We start from the raw sequence: 27,164 nt of genomic DNA, 5'->3' as shown, positions 1-27,164 counted from the left end.
ATGATCTTCTCTCTACCTAAAGCAGTTTCTCAATACTCAAACCTTGGATCTCAATAATATCTTCTCAACCTTTAGGTCTTAACTAAATCTGAGTTAGATGCCACTACCTTGTTCCCTGATTGTGTGCCATAACTTTCCTGCTATAGAACATACAGTCTCTAAGGTAAACCCCTACAGACTCCTCTATATTCCCTGTAGATTGCACATTCTTTTCTGATACCACTGTATCCCCAGCATCTAGCAAAGTATCTGCTACATAGCTGGCAATGCATGCAGAACGAATCAATTGTTCAAAATTTCCAAGCATAGGATGGAGTGGGGGAAAGGATATTAAGAAGTGGTACATATATACAGTGGAATATTACTCAGCCATTAAAATGAATGAAGCAATGCCATTTGTAGCAACGTGGATGGACCTAGCGATTGCCATACTGAGAGAAGCGAGTCAGACAGAGAAGGAGAGATATCTTACGACATTCTTCATATGTGGAAGCTAAAAAGAAATGATAAAAATGAACATACTTATAAAACAGAAAGAGACTCATAGACTTAGAGAACAACCTTAAGGTTGCTGGGGCGGAGGATGAGGAGAAGGGATAATGAGAGGGTTTGGGATGGATGTGTACACACTGCTATGTTTGAAATGGATAAACAAGACCCTACTGAATAGCACAGGGAACTCTGCTCGATGTTACGTGGCAGCCTGGATGGGGCTGGGGGGTTTGGGAGAGAATAGACACACGTGTATGCATGGCTGGGTCCCTTCACCATTCACCTGAAACGATCACAACATTGTCAATCAGCTATACCTCAGTGCAAAACAAAGTTAAAAAAATAAAAGATTGAATTTATAGATTAAGAATTAAAGCCTGAAGGATCACGAGCACTCCGCTGTGTTTATATGTTACCCTCTGTTCAAGAGGAAGTCATGGAAACATTATAAATAAGAAAAGAAGAGCAAGGTGGCAGTAAGAGGGCCTGGAACAGTGGCAGGGGGCTGGAGACAAGAAGACCGATTGTCAGAGGCACTTGCAGAAGTTATAGCTCTAGGACCTGATGATTTATTACATGTTTAGGTAAGGGAGCAAGAGAGTCCGGATGACTTACAGAATCAGTAAGATGGAAGATCTATGGGGAATATTTTTATTTTGCTCTTACGTGAGAGAGATGAGTAATGTAAACAGTGGGATGGCCTTGGGTATTCGTGACTAAAAATATGTCTATTGTTCATTACTGTGTGTCTTGATATTGGCAGCTCAGTAAGCTACTGGGACATTTGCATCCCCACAGGTGGAGAATTTGAAATTTCAAAAGACTGCTTCATAATTAAAATGGGCTAGCAACAGATAGGAAGCCTTTTTAAAGTAACACAAAATAAGTTATCTTTAAGTTCTTTAAGAAATGGATATTAAGTGGAGGTTGAATCACTAAATCTTGACTTCGGAAAATGACAAATTAACAGCCAATTTTTTTTTATTACTCTTTACCTTCAGATTATGAAGAACTTTACCAAAGATGGAAAGAAAAAAAAAAACAAACAAGCAAACAACATCTCTCAGGAGATGTTTATCCAAGTGGAAACACTGGGGAAACAGCATTATAATAGAGATAGGGAAAAGACATGCTTGATAAGTGAGAGAAAACTTCAACATCAAGAGAGGAAATGGTTTTCAGAAAACATTTTGAAGAGACGCAAGAAGACACCAGGCAATAAAAAAAATGCTTTCGTGTGCGTGGGAGATGAAGTTTTTGAAAGGACCAGAAAATCAAGAGGGCTGAGTACAGAGAGAGAATAACTTTCACAGGAGATGAGAAAAATAGAAGGGAGAAATGGAAGCAGCCTTGAGGTTAGAGAGAACAACGACAATGTGGCCCCTCAAACCTCACCCTGAGCTGGAAGGAACACGGAGGTCACAAGTAGGTTTAGAACACCATCAGAATGCCTTAACTTAGTCCTCAAAGCCTTAGTTTTCTCATCTATAAAAAAGAGACACAGTTAAGGTTTGTATTGATCATCTCAGGGTGTCATTAAAAAAATACCATATACTGGGTGGCTTAAACAACAGAAATTTATTTTTATTTTCACAGTTCCAGAGGCTCACAGTCCAAGATCTGAGGTCTGGGAGAGGCTGTTTCCAGCAAGGGCTCCCTGCTTGGTTGGCAGACTCTACCTCCTCACAAGGTAGACAGAGAGGGAAGAACTATGGTGTCTCTTCTTATTAAGGCACTAAGGCACATGAAATTAAAAGACACTTGCTCCTTGGAAGGAGAACTATGACAAACCCAGATAGAGTACTAGAAAAAAAAAAAGCAGAGGCATCACTTTGCCAACAAAGGTCCATCTAGTCAAAGCTATAGTTTTTCCAGTAGTCTTGTACAGATGTGAGAGTTGGACCATAAAGAAGGCTGTGTGCTGAAGAACTGATGCTTTCAAATTATGGTATGGGAGAAGACTCTCGAGAGTCCCTTAGACTACAAGGAGAACAAGCCAGTCAATCCTAAAGGAAATCAATCCTGAATATTCATTGGAAGGACTGATACTGAAGTTCCAATACTTTGGCCACCTGATGGAAAGAGTCAACTCATTAGAAAAGACCCTGATGCTGGGAAAGATTGAGGGCAGGAGGAGAAGGAGGTGACAGAAGATGAAATGGATGGCATCACCGACAGTGGACATGAGCTTGAGCAAACTCCAGTAGATAGTGAAAGACAGGGAAGCCTGGCATGCTGCCTTTCCTGGGGTTGTAAAGAGTCAGACACAACTTAGCAACTGAACAACAATGACAAGTTTGATATAAGAAACGTGTAAAATGATACAAAGTACATTGTGTCTGGCACATAGTAAGTGCTAAACAAATGTTGGCTGATTTTACCCATCAGTTCAGTTCAGTTGCTCAGCCGTGTCCGACTCTTTGAGACTCTATTAACTGCAGCACACCAGGCCTCCCTGTCCATCACCAACTCCCGGAGTCCACCCAAACCCGTGTCCATCGAGTTGATGATGCCATCCAACCATCTCATCCTCCGTCATCCCCTTCTCCTCCTGCCCTCAATCTTTCCCAGCATCAGGGTCTTTTCCAGTGAGTCAGCTCTTCACATCAGGTGGCCAAAGTATTGGAGTTTCAGCTTCAGCATCAGTCCTTCCAATGAACACCCAGGACTGATCTCCCTTAAGATGGACTGGTTGGATCTCCTCACAGTCCAAGGGACTCTCAAGAGTCTTCTCCAACACCACAGTTCAAAAGCATCAATTCTTCTGTGCTCATTTTTCTTTATAGTCCAACTCTCCCATCCATACATGACCACTGGAAAAACCATAGCCTTGACTAGATGGACCTTTGTTGGCAAAGTAATGTCTCTGCTTTTTACCCATACATCATTGTTAAAGGCATCAGCTCTATGCTTTTTCTTTTTTATTTTTAAAGGAATTTTACAGATGGAAAAGGTAACTGTTTTCCTACTATCCCTGAAAATTGACCAGCTGTCCAGTATACTAATATGTCCCCAGGCCTGTTTTAGAAATGTCACCCAGTGCAGGAGTAGACACAAAAGCAGCAGAGACATGGAGAGATGGTGGAGGAAAAAGAGGAGAAGGTGGGGAGGAAGGGAAAGGATGGGGAAGGAGTAAGATCCAGCAGATTCACTCTTCTTCCTGCATGCCTACAATGTGCAGCTAAGTTGTCTGATGAAGGAAGGAACATTCAAACTACCACCTCTGGATGTGCTCACTGCAAATTTCCATTGTGAAGAAGGTAAAAATGCCACTTTTAGACACTCCAGCACTAGTCTCATGCTATTCCATTCAGAGACCGTAGTCAACAGATCAGACTAACATCTCACGTAGTCACAAACTTGATTGGAAGGTTCTTTTGACTTACAGGGCTTCCCTGGTGGTTCAGACAGTAAAGAGTCTGCCAGCAATGCAGGAGACCTGGGTTCAATCCCTGGGTCAGGAAGATCCCCTGAAGAAGGAAATGGCAACCCACTCCACTACTCTTGCCTGGAAAATCCCATGGACAGAGGAGTCTGGCAGGCTACAGTCCATGGGGCCGCAAAGAGTTGAACACAACTGAGAGACTTTACCCTTTGACTTATAACAATCTTTGAGCTTGGAAGACATGCTGCTACTTTACTCCAAGGTAACTGTATAGAATAGGAGCAAAGGGTAAGTACCGCTACAAATTTAAAGGGTTCATGGACATATAAGGAATACTTTTATTTATTTACTTTTGGCTACACTGAGTCTTCATTTCTGCACACAGTCTTTCTCTTGTTGCGGAGGATGGGCTCTGGGGTATGGGCTCATTAGTTGGGGCACACGAGCTTAGTTGTCCCAAGGCATGTAAAATTTTCCCAGATCAGGGATTGAACCCATGTCCAAGAAACTTGGACTTCCCTGAGGCTCTAGGGGTAAAGAATCCACCTGCCTATGCTCTTCCATTTCCTGTCATAGATTTTAAAACAAAAATACAGCTAGAAAGCCGTTGTATTGAAAATCAGGAAAATGCATCCTGAGTCACTTAAATGATCACAAACCCACTGTGATATATTTTAAAACTACCTTCAGAAAGGGGTAAGGAGTGCTAAGTTGAAGTAATGATCCACTTGGCTCTACTATAACTAGAAAGGCCATCGTTTGTTTAGCGCCTGGAATGGCAGGCACTTTACAAATACTATTTCACTCACTTATTCCTAAAAATCCTGTTAAGGTTGCTATTATTTTAACCATTTTACAAATAAGTAAACCAAAGAGCTTGCCCAAAGTATGACAACAAACAAATGAAGGTTAGAATTCAAACCATATCTGACTCCAGGTAGATCTTCTCTTCTTTATACCAGAATCATCATCCTTAGGGTGTTGGGACATGTGAGCATGACTAGAAAAATGGGCCAGGCTGTTCACATTGATTCTTAAATCTATGTATCCATTTTTCAGTATTGTTCTTAAGAGTATTTACTTTCTCAAATTTGTTTTAAAAAAAATCACCTGAAAAATGCCTCAATACTGAAAAATTGCTCTACCAATCTAGTCACTTGATCATAAAATGGGCTTTTTAGTTTCAATGCTAGAGCAGAATATCTGGGTTGCAGTTCAATGTTGCTACTTCATAAGCAAGTGATTTCAGGAAAATTGCTCATCTCCTCTTAGGATGAATTCCTGAGGGAGCATTATCACCTATGTCACAGGGAAATTTTAAGAATTACATAAAGTGAAGTCTGAAAAGCACAGTCAACTGCCGCATCAGTGTTTATATTTTAAAAGCAGGTGAAAACATTGCCAACATCTCTAGTTCTGAATAAGCGAAAACAAGAGAGACTGTAAGGATTTTTACAAAGAACCTAATGCCTGAGATTTAGGACTCATTACCATGTAAACTCCAGACGTAATCAAAGTTGTTTTCAAGCCTCATTGTTCCAATCTAGTTTATCTCTTTTCTCTCCCAGTTATTTTGATGGGTTTTTACAAACTATGCAGACTTCAATAACTCACTCTCTAATAATATACTCTGGATAATTGTTAGCTTCATGAAATGCAATTGCCTATACTTTAAGTTATAATTAAAGGCATTACTTAAACCCTCAAGTGGCCTCTGAAAATGGAAGTTGAATTCATAAATGCTAGTGAAGAATAGGAAATCACAGAACCCTAAATCAAGCAACTTCAATTCACATGAACTCAACTGAAAGAAAAGCCACCTCTTGTTTTGGTTATCACCACCAGGCTTATAGGGACATTAACAACACCAGGGCTACAACTACTAAATGAGAAAACTGGACTCTTTAAAGTTCAGTACATCTACTGATGGAAAAACCTTTGTAATTCAGCTGAAGAGAGAAAATGCAGTTTTAAAAGGCTCGCTGAGTAAGGGGCAATTCTAATCACAAAGTAAGTCCAAATGTGCCTATGTGGCATGTGACTGAATGAGAATGGTGAGATCTGTAAATCAGATGTTCCATGATTTGATCAATCTGGGACCATTTTCCTCCTTTCTCATGATACTAGTCACTGTTGTTGGAGAATGACCTGATGAGCCATAGAGAAAGATCCAGAGGTCATTGCCGTCCTTGACAGCTTCATCATTCTATTTTTTTTTTTTAGAAATCAATCATTTGTCCACATTTTAATAACCTTGCCAGGAGAATTCTATTGCACTCACTATTTCAAAATGAACTCACCCTTAATTCCTGGTCCAACTTGTATCTTTTTCTCTATCACTGCTTAAGCCTTAATTCTCTAATATGTTCATTAGCGTGCACATGCGTATGTGCTCAGTCATGTCTGACTCTTTGCAACTGCTTTGCAACCCCTCTTTGCAATGAACTGTAGCCCACCAGACTCCTCTGTCCATGGGATTTCTCAAGCAATAATACTAGAGTGGGTTGCCCTTTCCTTCTCCAGGGGATCTTCCCAACCCAGGGATCAAACCCGCGTCTCCTGTGTCTCCTGGCAGGCAGATTCTTTACCACTGAGCCACCTAATGCCACAAAAAAAAACTAAAATTGACCCTTCCTACCTACACAGACCATTAAAATATAAAATACAAGTCTCTAAATATAGAACTAAACTCCCCTCTCAATAGTGAACAGTAGCTTTAACTTTCCTATTAGGTTCTAGTTAATACACATTATTTTTTTATTCTTACTGCCCAAGTGCTATCACTCAGATGAATAAGCCATGAGCCCTTCTCTCAAAGAAGGGCTTTTCACAAAAACCTAAAACTTATATGACACCTCTATTATAAAATGTAGATGGTGTCCAGCTCATGATCCATCTTTCTTTGAAGACCTATGAAGTGAAGTGAAAGTCGTTCAGTCATGTCCGACTCTTTGAAACCCCATGGACTATACTGTCCAAGGGATTCTCCAGGCTAGAATACTGGAGTAGGTAACCTTTCCCTTCTCTAGGGGATCTTCCCAACCCAGGGGTCAAACCCAGATCTCCTGCATTGCATGCGGATTCTTTACCAGCTGAGCCACAAGAGAAGCCCAAGAATACTGGAGAGGGTAGCCTCTCCCTTCTCCAGGGGATCTTCCTGACCCAGAAATCTAACAGGGATCTTCTGCATTGCAAGTGGATTGATTTTCTCTTCAATTATCTCTTGCTATATTTCTCAACTAACATTATTATCTGGACCACATTTTTTTTTTCCTAATTAGAATCAGATTAATAGAGCAGAAAATGGCCTGACATCGTTGAGACCAACCTCCTATTTTATAGGTGAACTGTCCTGAAGAATACTATGCTGAGTATAAGAAAGTACTTAAAATCTATCAGAGCAAACTCAATGATAAGCATTAAACTTCCAGTACAAAATTATTTTCTCCCTGGAATTATAATCCAAGAGAAGAAATCTCATGGTTCAGTTCTGATTTCTAACTATTCAGAAATGAGTAGGTCGTGTACTCAGCAGGTCTGCTGAGCCTAATTGCTGGCCCAGACCTTGTCCAGAAGCACCAGAAAAATGGGAGATGAGTTCTTTGTCCAAAGGATCAGACATTAAGCTAAAAATCTGAAGGCACTTAAGGTACATATATAACACACCAGAGGTTTTGGAGAGCTCAGTCTTCCTCTGAAGGTTCACATTTATAAGGGCCCTGCCACTAGCTGTACTCAGGACCTCCTTTGTTCAGAAACCGGTAAATTCAACTGGCTCCACTCTCGACCTTTCAGTGACGAGCCAGGCTCCTTCTTCTCCTGAACAGGAAGTGGAGGATTTATGGACCCTGGATCCTGTGGTCCTACAGAATGCACCCGAAGATATATAGCACCATTCTCAAAAGCTCTCCAATCTATAACATGTGTAAGGCCCAAATAAAACACACTTAGGTATCTTAAACCTGAAAATAAATGGGTTAATAACCACACAGAGAAAAGAAGAATTAGGTTGTACATTTGTTAGAGTTCTTTATTGTACTTCTATTGCAAAAGGTAACTTTTTAAATGTTAGCATAACCTAATACTTTTATATTAATTTTGTTTATATGAAAATTTGAGGTGAATATGTCCTTGAGGTTAAGCTTTGGTCTTTTTCATCCGTATATTTTTAAAAGTTGGCAAAGTGCTTAGGACATTATTAATGTTTGTTGATTGAATGAAAGGGTGAATAAATGAATATAAGTGAAATTAAGACATATTTCTTACTGACAGACACTAATGACTAAAAAAGGGTTCCAACAAATGAACAGAGTTGACAATTAAAGTGTAAATAGGAATCTAATGAATGCTCTAATTGATCTTCCCTACTTTAAAATGTAGCCAGGATTTTTTAACCTTGAGATACAATGCCTAGCAAATTAGTAGACTGTCCTTGTGCAAAACTCTCTTTAATCAATCTAATCGTTGTCAACCCAACTAAAGGCTTCAAGACATCTGCCAAATTAGCATTTCATTTTGTTACTCTTAACAAGAATTACCTCTTAGTAACAGATTCATATACAGAAGTTTAGTTTAGCACTTTGGACTTCTGTGACAATAGTGAGAATATATTAATTTTTTTAAGTCTTCAAAGTTAATGAACCTGAGAGGGTAAAGAAAATTCACATACTTTCTGGATAAATCTGCCACCAAGAAATAATATGCCTCTAATGTCTGAGTAAGGTTTTAATAAGATTTTTAAATTTTTTTTTTTTTTTTGGCCTCATGGGGTCTTGGTTGCAACATGCAGGATCTTTAGTTGCAGCATGCAAACTCTTAGTTGCAGCATATGGAATCTAGTTCCCTGATGAGGGACTGAACCAGGGTACTCCCCCTGCATAAAGAGTGCAGAGTTTTAGCCATTGGACTTTAGCCACAGAGAAATCCCAATGAGATGGTTTGCTGTTTGTTTTGTTTTTTTTAATTGAGTCTCTTTTGTTTTACAGAAGTCTCAGGATAATGGGTGTTAAACATTCTTAAACCCACTGAGAAGTTTGAAACCATGTGTGTGCTAAGTCACTTCAGTCATGTCCGACTCTGTGCGACCCTATGAACTATAGCCAGCTAGGCTCCTCTGTCCATGGATTCTCCAGGGAAGAATACTGGAGTGGGTTGCCATTTCCTTCTCCAGGGGATACCATGTATATAGGCTTGCTAAAAAGTGGTTAAAAAAAATTTTTTTTTAACTCAGGCTATAGGAATTAGAATTTTAAAATAAGATTCTGTATAAGAACTGTTGGTGAGTATTGAGTCCCACTCAGCTCTCAGGCAGGAAGGGCTGGGGATGCTTTTCTGAAGCTCAAACCCCAGAAACGTAGCTTAACTAGAAGCATTTAGAGAGCTGAAGGTAGGCCTGAGCTGCTGATGGAAGACAACAGGATATGGACAAACTCTGCTCTGATGGAAGGCGAAGGGAGACTGCCACCAAAAAAGGTGGCCAGAGGGTTTCTTGGTGCAACGGAAGTGTGAGAGTTGACTGTGAATCCAAGAGCAAAGAGCTAGGCTTGGGGTCCTCTAATATAGCCCCAGGTGACCACCTTGAGGAACACAGTAATGCTAGCAAAGTACTGCGCCTCTGGAGTCCCAGGGACAAAGGGAAAGCATCACAGAAGCAGGTAGCCTCAATGATGAACTTCCTGGCAAATTCAAAGAACTGCAGTTCAGATACTCCAGTGACTTGGGGTTGAAGGGTGGGAAGTTTTCTAATAATGCACTGAAGTTTGCCAGGAAAAAAGTGGTGGCTTAAAAAAAAAAAAAAGATCTGCCACGTGCAGAGAACACAGCTATCACTGATCAAATAATGCCTTTTTCTTCCCTCGGACCTCCTTCCTTTCCCTTGGCCCTCTTCTCCACCAAAGGGGTCGGAACCTGCAGTTACAAAAGAGGAGGAGGAGACCGGAAGCAGGAAGTGGAGAATCAGAGGCAGAGCCCAGCAGGTCTGCCTTCCTCACCTCTGGCTGTCCTTCCATGCAGACCTAAGCCTGAGAGCCGAGATGCCTCGCCTTCAAATAATATCAAGATTATTCCTACTTGGACGTGGAGGTTTTAATAACCAAATTCAAACCTCTTGGGTGGCTGAGAAGTGAAACTGTTAGTTGCTCAGTCATCTCCAACTCTCTGTGACCCCATGGACTGTAGCCTGCCAGCCTCCTTCGTCCATGGGATTCTCTTGACAAGAATACTGGAGTGGGTTGCCATTTCCTTCTCCAGGGGACCTTGGCTGGAGGAGCATAAAAGGTCTCCCTTCCTGGAATTCATCCAGGACCAGACAAGAACCTGTCCCACTGAGCGGGCTGGAACAGGAAGTGGGGAAAATATTAAAGTTGTCTTGTGAGTCCACTGGAAGAGGCTTGCTCGTTCACTACCACAAGGTTATTCTGCCACATCAAAATTCCAATGAGTTCTGTCATCTGGTCTTCATGACAGGTATTCCAAGAAAGAATGAGGCAAAGAGCACACAGCTGTTGGAGATCAACGTGGTTCAGGGGGAAGATGAGCCAGGGATAGGTCATGAAACTTTCCTCCCAGTTCCTCCAGCACAACGCCTCCCCAAGTCAGACTCAGGCAGACAAACAATAGCAGGAATTCATTCTGCTGCCCAGAGTTCAGGATCAGCTGAGGCTGAGTTTGGTCTCTCCTTCCTTTCACCCCTTCCCCCCATGGTTCCTCCTAATGGCTCAAACTGACCAGTTTGGTTTTTTAAATACATATTTATTTATTTGGCTTCTTTGGGTCTTAGTTGTGACATGAAGGATGGGCCTGCAAGAGCTTAGTTCCCTGACCAGGGATCAAATTCAGGCCCTCTGCATTGCAAGGTGGATTCTTAACCACTGGACCACCAGGCAAGTCTGACCAGTTTGACTTTTTGACTGTGTAATGATAATCTGCTTTCCCTGAGACACCTGGACCCTCTGTCCATGTGCCCTGCCCTGAGCCAGGGTCACGCTCTCAGTTGACTGATCTCCTAGACTCCGTTGGCCTGACAACAAATTCTGTCCACCATCTGTATTTCCTCTGCCCTGCCCCACTGACCAGATTCAACCTCTTTGCAGAAACACCCACCCACAACCCCGCCACACCCATGGGGAAGAGCCTGCAGCCAGGAAGACTTTCCCAGATCTGACTTCAGCCTCTACCCAGCAGCCTTTGCTAGTGAGATCCCAGCATGCCTTGTGTCTGAACCCATGTGTGTGTGTGCTCAGTCTGAACCATTAGAAATCTGGGGGCGGGGAGGAGGGAAGAACTTGGAATGATTCATTTGCAACTATTTCTAGTCATTAAAAGTGGCATGACCCTTAAAGAAGAAAGGTGGGAGGTAAAAATTGGGACCTTAAAAAGTAGCCTTCTGTTACCACGCAAGACTAGGAAAGTAGCCACAAAGTGTTCTTAATGTTCCTCAGTGGTTATCATTGCAAATCAGATTCAGACCAGGAAGATGCAAGGATGATCATGAAATATGAGGCACACCGCTGCCGAGCACCAGTTAGTTCCAAAAGTGTTCATTTATTCATTTGCAGTAACAGCCTCGGAAATCAGTGGAGTGGTCTCTAGGAAGTAGAGGAATAAAATAATTTTCCAACTCTCATAGTCAAAGGGCTAATTCAAGTTTCAAAAGCAACACTAACTTGCTTAAAGTATCATAAAAAAGAGAGAGACAGAGTGGAAATTCCATCCTGCTTTAATCATTGTCCACTGCAAGTTCCCTTAATGATTTCCAGCTGTCTCCATTTAAGTTGTTGCCTTGACAGAACTTTCATACAAACTTGGAACATTTTAAAGTAACTCCCCCACCCCCGGCAAAAAAAAAAAAAAAAAAAAAAACCTTACTTTTCCTTCAACTGCGTTCTAACCAAAAGCAGATTTCTCTTGGATTATATAAGAATATGATGAGCTGGAAGGGTGCAGGGGAGGAGATCGGAGTAAGGCGTCAGCCTCTGCTTTTTTGCAGTCTCCACAAGCCATCCCACATGAGGCACGAAGGAAAATGTGAAAACCCAGAGAGAAGCCCACACCCTTTCGCAAAGTCAAAATATGCTTTTACTTCAACATACCACTGCGTTCCAAAGTGGAGAAAAACTGCAGAATTAAGGCACCATGAAACAACTACCTCCAAAGTCGTATCAGTTAAAATTTTCTCTGTGTGTGTGTGTGTGTGTGTGTGTGTAGTGAGTAAATGGAAATATTAACAGACAAAATTGTACTGGCTAAATAGCTTGTAATCCCAAATCATTCATTCTTTGCATGGGAAAGAGGCACATGGAAACATGAATGTCCAGCATAATGAAAGGTTAGATATTAACTACTGAATAAGGCGCATGCATGCTCAGTCATGTCTGACTCTTAGCAACACTATGGGCTGTAGCTTGCCAGGCTCTGCTGTCCAGGGGATTCTCTAGGCAAGAATACTGGAGAGAATTGCCATTTCCTCCTCCAGGGGATCTTCCCAACCCAGGGATCAAACCTGAGTCTCCTGTGTGAGTCCTTTGCATTGCCAGGCAGGTTCTTTATCACTAAGCCACCTGGGAAGCCCATTGAAAAATGTATTTTTTTACAGATCATGAGTCTGAAGTTTCATGCCCCTTTAAGTTCATAGTTTTCTTTCCAACATGGCTGCATGCTCTTAAAAAGCAAAGAAGAGTCCTTTCTTAGTAATCTTTGCCTTCCCCCACAGCCCCTAGCATTAGCATCTCAATGAAAACAAGTCCAAGTAAACAAAGGAAAACTTTCAGAGACATGTTAGTTAAGCAATAGGCTATGCAGATACAGAAAATACAGATGGTTTGAGAATAGATGAAATAATTATTTTATTCTTATGATTCCATGAACCTACAGTTTTTCATATATCATTGTTTTCCATGTAGATATAGTCTTACATTGTAGGGCAGAAAGGAACCTTAATAGGTCCTCAAATTTTTCTCTAAAACTATTCCAGACTACTGAAAATCTACTCTTCTTTTTTTAAAAAGAGTTCTATAAATTAACTGGTTAGTACTTTTTTGTCCACCATATCTGTCAGGAAATACTCCATCTATCCACCTCCAATCCTTTATTTTGCATATTGAACCCTTTGACGGTAGAGGTTAATGTTGTTCCTAACAACATTAACAAATTCATAATAACATTCTACTTAAAATCCACAACAGGTACAAAGGACACACAAGAAATAATTACTAAGTCAGTCTTTGAGTCACTTCTCATCACCATCTTCATTCATTTTGACAATTATATTTGAGTACTTAGGGTGAAGGAAATGGCAACCCACTCTAGTATTCTTGCCTGGAGAATCCCATGGACAGAGGAGCCTGGCAGGCTACAGTCCTTGAGATCAAAAGAATCAGACATGACTGAGCGACTAAACCACTTAGAGTGAAGCAGATGTTGAAAATCCCATAGATGCTCCTCATGAATCTCATTTCCATCATTTAGGAACATTTGGAGACCCTAGAATTTCTGTCTGTGAGGATGCTGGGGCTAATAATCTGGTCGGCTGGCCAAGATGTCCATCAACTTTTGTCCTGGAGTTGCATGTGAATATTGAGCTCCCTGTTTTACTTACATTGCATCTTTCTTTTAAAAATATATATATTTATTTATTTATTTATTTGGCTACACCGGGTCTTAGTTCCAAAATCTAAGATCTTTAGCTGCAGCATGCAAACTCTAGTTGTGGGATGTGGGATCTAGTTCCCTGAGCAGGGAGCCAACGTGGGCCCCCTACACTGAGAGGGGAGTCTTAGCCACTAGTCTGAACCACCAGGGCAGTCCTGCATTGCATCCTGCATTGCATCTTATTTGGAGGGCTTGAGGAGTTAAATTCCCCTACCCCTCCTCAAGCCACTTTTTGTACTGTCCCTGTTGAAGATCTCACTTTAATAAATTTTTGAACTCTTATTCTGAATCTTTCCACGCTTTCCATATTATTCTCAAATTCTAGTGTCAAAAACTGTACAGAAGACTCTAATGTGGGTAAGCACATTAGATGAAGACAAACAAATTCATCACTTTATAATTGCCGGGTTTTGCTTATTTGTAAGACTCGGTAATTATACTTTTCAAACAAATTCACTCTTCTTTTGATTCCTTATGACTAGATAATTTCAGCTGCCTATCACTGCAAACAATCATTTATTTTCAAAAAAGTGTTCTGCAAATGAAAGCTGTCAATAATATAGAACGTGAGTATACTATATCTGTACTGATTCTTTCTTTCAACTGCTCTTTCTATACCCCTTCTGTTTCTTCTCTTATTTTTCTTTCTGTTAAATATATTAATAAAATACTATTAATAAATATTCCTGTGCCACTTTTTTTTCTTTCATGATCTATGTGTTTTGCTTTCTTTACAAGATGTAAGTTTCTTAATTATAAAGACATTGCTTAGTTCATCTCTTCACCTCACTGGCCAGCATCTGACACCTAGAAAACATTAAGAATAGTTTGTTGAGTGAATGAATGAATGAGCCCAAACCTGAACCCTGGAAGAAAGATATAAAATAAATGTTTAAAACTTTAAGAATTAGATTCCAAAGCTGTTTCAGACAAGCCATTAGCAAGTCCTCAAGTCTGACACTTCTAGGAGGCCACTGCGGAGGGTCAGCATAACCCTATCAGGGCATAAACACAGCTGTTGTTCTCTACAGGATGTGATTAGTTTTGATTTATTGCGCACATCCACCTGCAAGGCTTCTCGAGCACTCAGAGTCATAATCTCCAAAGTCACCTGGTGACACGTGAGTCCGTCAGCTCCATCCCTCACCCGGATCTGCAGCTCTCATTTATCCACCAGGCAGCTCAGAACCGCTTACAGCCTCAAGGCCCCAAAACTCAGGCTCTGTCAAGTCCAATGGGTAATAATTTACAATGTAAGTATCTTTTACAGAAGAGTGAGTTATTTCTCTTCTTCTTCATCTGTTTTGCTCACAAAATAAAACCCTGGAATTACGGACCACAGATAGATTTATAGTTAGTGCTTTCCCTTTTTGAGAAGGGAGGTGGATGATCCTGTCATTGGTCAGAAGGAAGATCAGGCCAGCAATTGAAAGGGTCCAAGTAAACACATCAACACCTCCCCTAGAAGGGCTCAAAGCGGATGGGTTGCAAAAGGTAAGCCTCAGAAAATGCCAGAAGGAAAGAAGGACATCAGGTAAAACTCGGTTTTGAAACTGAGAAGGAAAGGTAAAATAGGAATGAAAGACAGGATGTCCGCAAGGGAAGCTAAGGAGTTAAATGCTGAATCCGGGGATGTTAAACTCTAGTCAAGTTCTCAGCTAGGTCAAGTTACTTCATAAACCTGTAACCTGCCTCTTCTGTGAAGTTTGTTCTTGTTTCCAACTAAGATAATGCATGGACAAGAAATACTTGAACATGGGCAAAGGATACCACAAACGAAGAGTGGCCCAATCAGTGTGCTTCCCCAGTGGAAAAAGGAAATTATCCTTGTAGTTATGCTACATTATAAACATCACATAACACAGGATCCCTGAATAAAGTATGCCTTGCAATTAATACTCTCATCCATATAGAAAGGTTGGCCCCTTTCATCTTAGCAGAAAACAAAGAAGGAAGCATTTCAAAAATTTATTTGTGCTGAATTAGGAATTAAAATTCATGTTTGAATCCTGGTTCAATCTCTTAGCACTGTGTGATTTTTTTAGTGAATTACTTAAAATCTCTTGAATTTTTTTAAATGATAAAATGGGAAGGTTAAAGACACTTGCCCTAATAAACTCCCATATGGCTGAGATAATCAAATGAGATGTTATATTTAAATGTGCTTTGTGAACTCTAAACTGTCAGGCAAATATGACACTAATTGAACACATTTGATAACATAAATGGCTTTCACAGAAATTTTTCTACCACTCTATGAGACAAAGAGCTGTGGTCAACTTTCCTATAACAAAAGAGCGTATAAATACATAGCTCTAATGATACATAAACAGCTTTTTCCTGTCTACAAACCATCTGTCCCTACTGAAAAATGGCTACTAAAATGACAGAGGTAAGCAAATTCTTCCAGGTAGTTCTTTTCTCTTGTTTCATTGAGCTTTGGGGAAATTTTTTTTTCAAGTTTTAGTCTATTCCTCCTAACAGGCTACTGAGGTCCACATGAAGGATAATTCTCCAGATGCTCGCTCTTTTCAGAAAGAATTTACTTAGAGAAAATTAGAATTTAATTTATACTGGGTGATCAATACAGACCTTTATGCATGCAATACATCTAATACATTGCAACCAGATTAATTTCTCCAGTCAGTGATTAATTGCCTGCTCTGTCCCAGGCGCTGGAGAAGGTGCCTGGAATACAGTGGCAGGCGCAATGGACAAGGTCTCTGCCCTTCTAAATGTCAAATCCATAGTTTCGTCTCAGAGCTCATCTTTCTCCACTTCTGTGACATTTGATTTTGTTGCCAAATCACCTTCTTGAAACTTTCTTCTCTCTAAGCCTTGAAGACATTGTTCTTGCTTAATGTGCCATATACCACTGGCCAGGTGCCCCAACCTGAATGTCCAACCTCTTCTCCTTCATCACCCTCCATCTAAAGATGGAGATGCGATGTCGTTCTGATGAAGCAGATGTAAGATGAAGTCTACACTGACGGTCCTGCAATACCTAGGAATCACTGCTTCCTCTTGCTGATTTCTTCTGCAAAAATGTAGATGACTAACCAGAGCCATAGTTGCCAACCTGCAATCGTGGGGAAAAGGCATGGCAGGTACACTCTAGGAGATAGTTCATATCAAAGCCAAACTCACCACCAGTCACAGCTTAACATCCCTCAAAGGGACCTCTCCAAACCTCCCATCTAAATTACCATCTCCTACTAAATATTTTCATAGCAATGGTGATCTTCCTTCATATGACCTTTATATTTTTTGTTCTATATTTCACTGTGTTAGTATTTATTTTACATCTTACTCTTCCACAAGAAAGCAAAGGGATAATTGAGTCTTTTTGTTGCCATTCCACATTCAATGCCTCACTGATTATCTAGCACATATTCTGTGCTTAGCAAATACATACTGAAATTTTATGACTTCTCTAAACTTATATGTTTCAAATTATCTTCTGGGTATCTCTACTTGAATGTTTTGCAGAGCCTTCAAAACAAAGACCCAAAGTAGATTTTATGTTTACTGAATTTCTATTTCTAGTTAATGGCACCACCAGAAACCAAAGCCAGAAACCTCTAAATCCTCCTTATCTTGACTCCTCCACTCTCCTCTCGCAACCAACTGGTATCTAAACCCTCCTGATTCTATTAATTTAATATTTCTTCACCCTCCTCTTCAGCCCCTTGGTACTACTCATCCTTCCTTGTTTCAAGCCCTCATTGTACCTGCATTACTAGAGTATCACTACAGTGTTATTATTGCAGTAGGCTGCTCATCAATCTTCTTGTGTATTTGAATTTCATCCTTATTAATAATCTTCAACTATTGTGCCCATTTTACAGATCAGAAAAACTAAGGCTCCAAGCTTTTAAGAAATTTACCTCTGGTCACCCAACTAGTAAGTAGTAGAGCTGGAATTTACAGTGGAGTATATCCCTAAATGAGAAGGCTTGGGAGAGATGTTCTAGACCTTGGCATGACCAAAAGCTCCAGTCCAGGCATCCTGAATTATAAGACTATGTTCATACAGGGATCACCCCTGGAAGTCTGTGTATTTCTTGAGAACAGAGAAAAGATCTTCCTCTTGTCCCTCTTCATCACCCATCACTGCCTCTCTCCCAGAACACTGTATAGTGTGTGTGCGTTGCAGAATATCAAAGGATGCTTGAGACAGAAAGGAGAAGAAAAGAAAAATAAGGAAGTATTTGTCCAGGGGAGAGAAAGAGAGAAGGATTCAAAGCAATAAGATGAAAGAGAGAGAAAGGAACAGAAAACATAACTCAATTTAGATTCTTGTTCAGAAGTTATGCTTTTGCAAAAAAACATTGGCTTGAATTCTGGCTGATGTTTTACTTAGTTCAGCACAGGGAAAATTCCAACTTGGCCTCTTCCCTCGGGAACATTTATGAAGAGTTAAGAGTTATATGGTGATGTGAAGTAAAGAAAGTCAATTCACATATACCCTTCCTCAAAGTAAAAGTTAGCAGCTAAGTGCCAACAAGTGAATCACCTCTCTTCTAAAAGCTCTCCCCTCTCCCCTTCAAAACAATTACAGTCTAAAATGCCGATTGATTTGTCACATTTTTATTTCTTTTTTCCCATTTTGTGCTTTAAAAGTAATTTGGGACTGTATTTAGGGCTGCGATTTCTCCTCTATAGCAACTTAAAAGCCTTAAACCTTTCAGTCTGATAATTAACCCACCATACTATTTCATCCAACTAATCTCCTGGAAATTTGATGACGTACCTCCCCTCCCCAAATCTTTTGTAGGCTGGTTTTTGCCTCAGCACCGCAAACTCCCTCCATATCATGTTTCTCATGGGCGGCAGCTGAAATGAAATATGCAAACCATGTAATTGGAAAAAGATTCTGTCTCATTTGCCTCAGCTGTTCTTCCTTGTTGGAAATGCAAAGAAAAAGAAGGCAGTAAGAAAACCTTCCTGCTGACAATTTAGAAGAAAAGCCTTCATCTCACAGCCACATCAGCAGGGGCGAGCCTGAGTTCTCTGCAGGCGTCTAACAAGGCCCTTTGACCTCTAGACACTCATCAAGGTCCCTTGACACTAAATGAGAAGAGTTTTGATAAAGCAATATGGTACACAATTGCAGAACACATCTTCAGTGCCCCCTACTCACTGGCTGTGTTCCATTTCCAAAGTGTTCTTGTTCTGCTTTTCCAAAAAAAAATTTACCTCTAGCCAAAGTGCCACATGTGCAGAGAAATAATATATTCTGTTTTTATTTTTTATGTGTTTCCATAATCCTGGTAATAAAACATATTAAAATGAGAATCTTCCTCATTAGGCTGGGGTTTATACGGGAGATGATTTAAAATTTTATAAATTTTCTATCACTTTTATTTTCCGTTCTCTATCATTTAGAATTTAATTGTTCAATTCATGAAATAGTTATAGCTAGCACTTATTATACTTGCCACGTATCAGGCACTGTGCTAAGTGCCTCATGTATATTAATTGTGTCCTCAAAAGATCCTATGAGGTAAATGTTATTACTATCACTCCAACCTTTACAGATAACTGAAGCACAGGCTAAAACCCCTGCTCACATCACCAGCTAGGAAGTGGTGCCCACACCACTGTGCCTCTTCCTTAGATCGGCTATCATCTATGTGTCCACCACTTCTTTTTTTCCCCTCTTTCTATGTTCCCTTCGGGCCATTTTATTCGTGTATTCTTTTAGCAAATGCTTACCCTTGAGAGACTGTCCTCAGTATATGGAGGAGATACCAGGCACACCTCACAGTCACGAGAGAGGGAAATAAAGTGGGCTCGGAGAATCCTTCAGAACATGTGGCAGAAGCAGTCAGTGATCTCTCAGTATCCATGGATTCCTTACTTTCCCAGCTTTCCTTGAAGTAGGAGGGAGCCACATGACTAATTCTGGCCAATGAGCAGAAGCAACGCCAACTGAGAAAGTATACAGGAGGACGGAGCCTTCGACCATGTCCAATGCCACTGATGGGGCCAGTATGGTGGGAACTGAGAACTGATTGTGAAATTTACTACGTGGAGGCTATTACTGAACATGATAAAAATAGTTTCCCTATAGAAATCCACTAACAGTATTACTGAGCCAGTAATATCCAGAAACTACTTCACCACTGGGGACAGAACATGGGTATATAGAAGTTAATCAATGACTGGCGTTAAGTTACAGAACCCAGATCCTTCTCCTCAAACCTACGCAGTTCTCTTACCTAACCCACTCAGAATTCTGTGTTTCTTTCCTTAGTCCATTACACATCCACATATTCACACACATATATTGCGTGTCATAAACTGAATTGTTGGTCCAAAGTCTTTTACTCTCCTATAGTAGTGTCACACACCTGTAGTTTTGCCATGGTCTTGTGGTAAATAGCGTGTATTTCTAAGCCCCTTAACTTTGGACTTGGTCATATGATTTGCTTTGGCCAGTGTGAAAGTGAAGTGAAAGTCACTCAGTTGTGTCCGACTCTTTGTGATTCCATGGACTATACAGTCCATGGAGTTCTCCAGGCCAGAATACTGGAGTAGGAAGCCTTTCCCTTCTCCAGAGGATCTTCCCTACGCAGGGATCAAACCCAGGTCTCCCACATTGCAGGCAGATTCTTCACCAGCTGAGCCACAAGGGCTGCCCAAGAATACTGGGTGGGTAGCCTATCCCTTCTCCAGCGGATCTTCCCGACCCACAAATCAAACCGGGGTCACCTGCATTGGAGGTGACCATTCTTTACCAACTGAGCTATCAGGGGAGTTGGCCAGTGGGACCTTAGCAAAGACAACCTCAGCATTAAAGTTGAAACTCACACACCAAAATAAATGAGCAAACGAAACCAAACAAAAACACATAGATACAACAAAGAAAAGATTGATGGTTCCCAGAAGGGAAGGGGACTGGGGGGAGAGCAACACGGCTACAGGAGGTTAACTATATGGTGATGGATGAAAGCTAAACTTTTGGTGATATGGTGTCATACAGAAGTTGAAATATAATGTTGTACACATGAAATATATGGGGTTTCTCATGTGGTGTTAGTGGTAAAAATTCTGCCTGCCAGTGCAGGAGATGCAAAAGACATGAGTTCAATTCCTGGGTCAGGAAGATCCCCTGGAGAGTATTCTTGCCTGGAAAAATTCCGTGAACAGAGGAGCCTGGTGGGCTGTAGTCCATGGGGCTGCCAAGAGCTGGACGTGACTGGGCAATATAGCACATACACAGGTGAAACCTATAACGTGGTAAACAATGGTACCTCAAGTTTTAAATTAAATAAGTTCTAAGACAGAAAAAGAAATTGAAATTTACCTGAGCAATTGGTCTTACCCTCTTGCAGGTCTACACAGCCCTGAGAAAGTCCCCACATTCAGGAGATCCACCAGTCCCATAAAGGAACCCAGAGCAAACCTCCAACCTGGAATCTAGTCCAACCAACATCAGTCAAACTCTAGTTGACATGCAAAGGCATTAGAGGGAAATAAATGAATTTTCTGCTAGAAGCTGGTGAATTCTGCAAGGTTTGGTATATAGCATTATTGGGAATATAATGGACTGAGACAAAATTAAAGTTATAAATCTCTCAAATGTCCTGAAAAAAATAAGGCACAAAGTTTTGCCTGGACTCTTCTCTAATTATAAACCTCAAGTTAATCCCAAAATACGTAAAGCCACTCAGCGCAATAACCACACCACACAGTAAAATTGGTTCATTCTCATCTTAAGAAAATCGAAGACTTTAAGAACTGGAAGGGGCCATCCACCACTTCTCTTTATATCTGAGGGTGCCCAGGAAGTGAAATGACATGTCAGATATCACACTACTAATCAGACAGAAGTGTTGTTAGAACCCAGATTCTTAATGGTTATTTCAGTACTATTTCCACTGTGTCATACCACCTGTCTGAATTCTAAACTGAGAACTCGCAGGTTCAAGCTATATTCAGAAACAAGAAATCTAGGACTCAATACTATAAACGTTCATTCTCTTGTCACCCACAATATCCTCTTTCCTTTTTTATAAACTCCTTTCTGTCAGTGTCTGAACCACTCCAACACATATGCACACACACAGAGAATTGAATTCAGCCTTTAGACTTCGTTTTGAATACGATTCTACATCCTCCAGAAGTCTCTGTTCTATCAAAAATTAACATACATGTTTCAAAGTTTTCATTGAATGATGTTTGAAAAAAAAAGTAGTGTGCCCAGTAGAACCATGAAAGTATTCACCTAAAGGCTTCATTTTTCAGGCAAGAAAATTGAGCCCTAAGAAAAGTAAGCAGATTTACCCAAAGTCATAAGGATGGCTGGACTTTTCTCTAATTATAAACCTCAGATTGATCCCAAAATGCATAAAGCCGCTCAGTGCAATAGCCACATCACACAGTAAAATTGACTCGTTCTCCTCTTATAAAACTATTGAATAGTTTTGACTCTCTCTAGCATCTACTTCCAAACCCCTACCATTTATTGTCCTTATGCTTAGTTGCTCAGTCATGTCCGACTCTTTGTGACCCTGAGGACTAGAGCCCACCAGGCTCCTCTGTCCATGGAATTCTCCAGGCAGGAATACCGGAGTGGGTTGCCATTTCCCACTCCAGGGGATCTTCCCAACCCAGGGCTTGAGCCTGCATCTCCTGAGTCTCCTGCATTGGTAGGCAGATTCTCTACTACTGCGCCACTTGGGAAGCCCACCACTTATAACAAGGTACATATATTTGTGCCTTTATGGCTAGTAACTCCATTACTTCATGAGAAACTAACTTTGGGTTACTTTTTCAATGTGGTAGTTCATTTTTTTTTCCAGAATGGAGACAGAGGTTTTGCTTTAGAGTGTAATCCAAGTATTTTTGAGGGCTTTCAAAAGTCACTATGGCTTCTACTCTTTCTAAAAGAACATTTCTCTCTCAAGAAGATAGTGACTTGCCTTTGCATTGCTGTGCTTTGAAACAAAAGGGTAATTTGTATATTTAAAAGGCACTTTTCATCTTCTCATCTGCAGAGGTCCATGCTTGCAAAAACAACTCATTGTTTCTCCACCTTTTGTTTCCTTAGAAAAGAGGAGAAACTCAAGTACTCAGAAACTAAGTCTTTTGCCCAAAGTTGGACAAGAAGACACTAATTTAACATATTGCTTCTAAAAAGCTCTGGTATGAACTATATTAGTATTACTAACTCCCACAAAACCAGCACCCATTGAAGTTATACTGTGTTCTAGACACCAGGATATAACTTGTATATGCATGAACTTATTTACTCTACAATTATTGTACTCTTAGCATGTAATACTATTATCCTCACTTTACAGCTGAGGATGATGAATCTTAGAGGTGTTAAATAACTTCTCCAAAGTGACACAGGGGGAAGAATATGTCCAAATTCTGGTGAGGGCTTCCCAGGCGGCGCTAGTGGTAAAGAATCCACCGGCCAGTGCGGGAGACAGGGCTTGATCCCTGGGTTATAAAGATCCCCGAGGGGAGTAAATGGCAGCCCAGTCCACTACTCTTGCCTGGAGAATCCCCTGGACAGAGGAGCCTGGAAAGCTACAATCCAGGGGGTGAAGAAAAGAGTCAAACATGGCTTAGAAACTAAATGACAACAATTTCTGGCAGAGACACCGTGTGTTTCCTACGAACTGTTACCAGCTTAGCCCAGGGACAGGGTCTTGGTTTGAGCACCGGAAGAATGAGCAGAATGGCTTCTGGGGTCTTACGGCGAACTGCTGTAAATACATGACTTGCTCAAGTCACTATAAATCTATGCGGAGAAAAGGATTTGAGCTATTTCATTAAGGTAAATTTAAAAATATACACTACCGAATGTAAAATAGATAGCAACAGAGAATTTGCTATATGATGCAGGGAGCTCCAACCGGTGCTCTGCGTCAAACTAGGGGGTGGGATGGGGTGGGAGCTGGGAAGGAGGTTCAGGAAGGAGGGGACAGATGTGTATCTGTGGCTGATTCATGCTGATGTGTGGCAGAAACCAACGCAATATTGTGAAGCAATTATCTTTCATTTAAAAATAAATGAATTTAAAAAATAAAACCAAAACAACAACAACAAAGGGCATGGCAACCCACTCCAGTATTCTTGCCTGGAGAACCCCATGGACAGAGAAGCCTGGTGGGCTACAGTCCATGGGGTTGCAAAGAGTCGGACACGACTGAAGCAACTTAGCACAGCACATTAGAAGTTAGGACATGGTTTGCTTTAAAAGCAAAAGGGAAGAATACTTTGAAAGGGAAGAATACTCCTGACTCGGAGAGCAGCCCATAGTTTTGTGGGAGTCACTAATAGTACCGTCTTGTCCACAGGGTCTTTGGCAGCACAGGCAATGTTCTATACTGCGCTCTGGGCGGTTGTTATGTAGGGGTGTTTCCTTTGTGAAAGTGCTTTGGGAAGGACACTTCGGATTTATGCAGTTTTCTGTGTGTATGTTACATGTTATTAAAGTTCACATTAAAATTAACCTTTGAAAATGTCTAAAAAACATATTCAGCACAGAGCCACTGTCTACCTCTGAGGAAATGTTACCTTTACCAGCAGGGTAACAGGGCAGGCGGTATATCAGAGGTTATGTCTGCGCGGGTTGACGATGACAGGTCCTGTTCAGTTCTAACCCAATTAAGGATTTCTAAGCTTCAATGTTCTTGCCTATGAAAATGAAGAGACTGAGCTCAGAGAGGTCTGTTACAGTCTCAGCTGCGGTCTTTGTTCCTTCGTCTCCCAGGGAAGGTTTCTGTTTACCTTGTTTGTGAGTCTAAAAAAAACAGACACTGAGATGGAATTAAATGTGCAGCAGATTTATTGGGGAAAACATCAGAGGAGGCTGAGAAAGACGTCAACTGCAATGCAAGTCTGAACTTTATGAAGATGAAAAGGTGGGGGTCACCGCAACAGATAATGCTTGAAAAGAACCAGGTTTGGGGAGAGGGAGAAATAACGAATTCTGTTTGGGCATATTGAGCTCGAGGTGCTTTTTTAGACATCAGTCCTAAGGAGGAAATGGCAGCCCACTCCAGTATTCTTGTCTCGAGAATCCCATGGACAGAGGAGTCTGGCGGGCTATAGTCAAAGGGGTCACAGAGAGTCAGACACGAGTTAGCCCACACACACCTGAGATGTCAAGGGGAAATATGGGTCTGGAGTGGGCTGCTGTTGCACATTTGTGAGTCATCTGCATATAGGTGGTAATAGAAGCTGGAGGCATAATGAGACAGCCTAGGGACAGAGTACCAATAGAAAAAAGAAAAGGACCTCAAGCATTGAAAAACTCTAATATTTAAAGTCAAGAAAGAGAAGGATGAGGCTGCAAATGCAAGGAGTCCACAAAGAGGCAGGGAGAAAGCAGAAAAGGATTGCATCCAATCAAAGAAAGTAAGAAACAACGGTGACAAGCGCCCTAAGGAGGTCAAGTAAGAAGCAGTCTGAAAATGTCTGTTGAATGTAGAGACCTGGGAGCCTTTGCTGATCATAGTTCAGTGTTGGGAACAGGCCATTCTCCCTGTTGAGAGGTGGCGGGTATGGGGAGGTGGACAGAAGTGGAGACGGTCCCCATCTAAAGGGCAAGTGAGCAGACTGGCTTTCTAAAGGACGCAGGCAGCTCCTCTGTTAGGAAGAAAGAGAATAGATTAGATACAGATACAGGGAGAGATAGGTTTGGAAAAGGGACGATGAGAAATCACAGTCTTATATGACAGTTTCCATTTTCTCTGTTGAAAATATCATCTTCTGAGAGCAATGGAAAGGATAGAAATATTGGAGGAACAGAGAATTTGAAAGTCTTTTCAGAAGATGGAGGTGGCTAATGGCCACAACAGGTGGCAAGTTAAGCGTCCGTTTGCAGTTGTTGAGGACACGTTGACAGCAGATCCAGAGAGACCTGCTGCACGACCTTCTGCAGCCAGGGTGGGCTGTTAGCGGCACACACACAGCATGGGCAGATCTTTGGGTGATCTGGGGCTGAGTTTATGCCTGATGGGTGCAATCAGAAGGCAAAGGCACATACATTTAGTGGTACTGGCCATCAAGTTCCTGAAATCATAACACACGGAATCGTGGTTGAGAAGGGGAGTGACAACAGAAGAGGAATGATGGATTGAGAGAAGGCAAGACGTCACTAGAGAGCCTAGCAAAGCCTCACCCTCTAGCCTTAAACAACTCTTCTAAGACTCATCAGTTTAGTCCCAGGAAAAATCATAGTATAAATCTTAAGTTTGAGAAATCAACTACAATTAAGGCAGAAAACACAATTGAAAAATTCCTTGCCTTCACGATGTTTGTACTCTAAGGGAGTCAGAATAACAATATTTACTCTGGAGTAATACTATCTAACAGAAATCAAGGAGACCATGGATGTAACTTTAAATTTTCTAGTAGTCATATTAAACGAAGTACAGAAAAGGGGTAGACGTGCCAAATAAAAAACAGGAATATGCTTATACTAGAAAAAATCTTTTCTTGCTTATCTGAAATTCAAATTTAACTGGGCACGTTATTCGTTTATTTGGTAAATCTGTCCATCTAAGCAGGTGAAATAAATCTTAAGATTCTGTAGCTTTTTTTCACTTGCATATGTAATTTGCCTAGAAAATCCCATGGACAGAGGAGTCTGGTAGGCTGCAGTCGATGGGGTCACGAAGAGTCGGACACCACTGAGCGACTTCACTTTCACTTTCCCCTTTCATGCATTGGAGAAGGAAATGGCAACCCACGCCAGTGTTCTTGCCTGGAGAATCCCAGGGACGGGGGAGCCTGGTGGGCTGCCATCTATGGGATCACACAGAGTTGGACACGACTGAAGTGACTTAGCAGCAGCAGCAGCATATATAATTAATGTTTTAAAAACTGAGCTATTTTATGTTTTTAAAAGTTTAAAGTAAAGAAAAGTGAAAATTCAGTTTCTTATTCACACTTGCCACACTTCAAGTGTTCAACAGCCCCACATGTGACTAGCTGTTACTCGACATCTATCATCTAGTTCTAGATGATAAACTCCTGGTGTCATGGACGACACTCACCTTTGTAACCTCTCCCACTGACTAACATAATAGCAACAGAAGGAGATAGGCTCTTTAGAGTGTAATTGCTTTACTATGCTGTGTTAGCTTTTGCTTTACAATGAAGTGAACCAGCTATATGTGTATATATATAGACACATATATAAATATATACATGTATATACCCCCCTTGAGCCTCCCTCCCACCCGCTGCCGTCCCACCTCTCTAGGTCATCACAGAGCACCAAGCTGAGTTTCCTATCCTTTATAGCAGATTCCAACTAGCTCTCTGTTTTACACACGGTGGTATATATATGTCAACGCCAATCCTCCCACCCTCCCCTTCCCCCACTGTGTCCACATGTCTGTTCTCTGTGTCTGCATCTCTTTTCCTGCCCTGGAAATTAGGGTCATCTGTACCATTTTCCCCTAGATTCCACATATATGTGTTGATATATGATATTTGTTTTCCTCTTTCTGATTTACTTCACTCTGTATGGCAGACTCTAGGTCCATCCACATCTCTACAAATGACCCAATACAAAGTAGGAGGGGAAACTTCTGAATAGAAAAGATACACAATAGTGGGCAGAGAAGAGAAGTAGCATTTGTCTTGAACAAGAGAACCTTCTGGA

This window comes from Odocoileus virginianus, chromosome 1 (assembly GCF_023699985.2).
Source record: "Odocoileus virginianus isolate 20LAN1187 ecotype Illinois chromosome 1, Ovbor_1.2, whole genome shotgun sequence".
Lineage (NCBI taxonomy): Eukaryota > Metazoa > Chordata > Mammalia > Artiodactyla > Cervidae > Odocoileus > Odocoileus virginianus.
The sequence above is the reverse complement of the archived record's forward strand: the minus strand, read 5'-3'. Positions refer to the sequence as shown.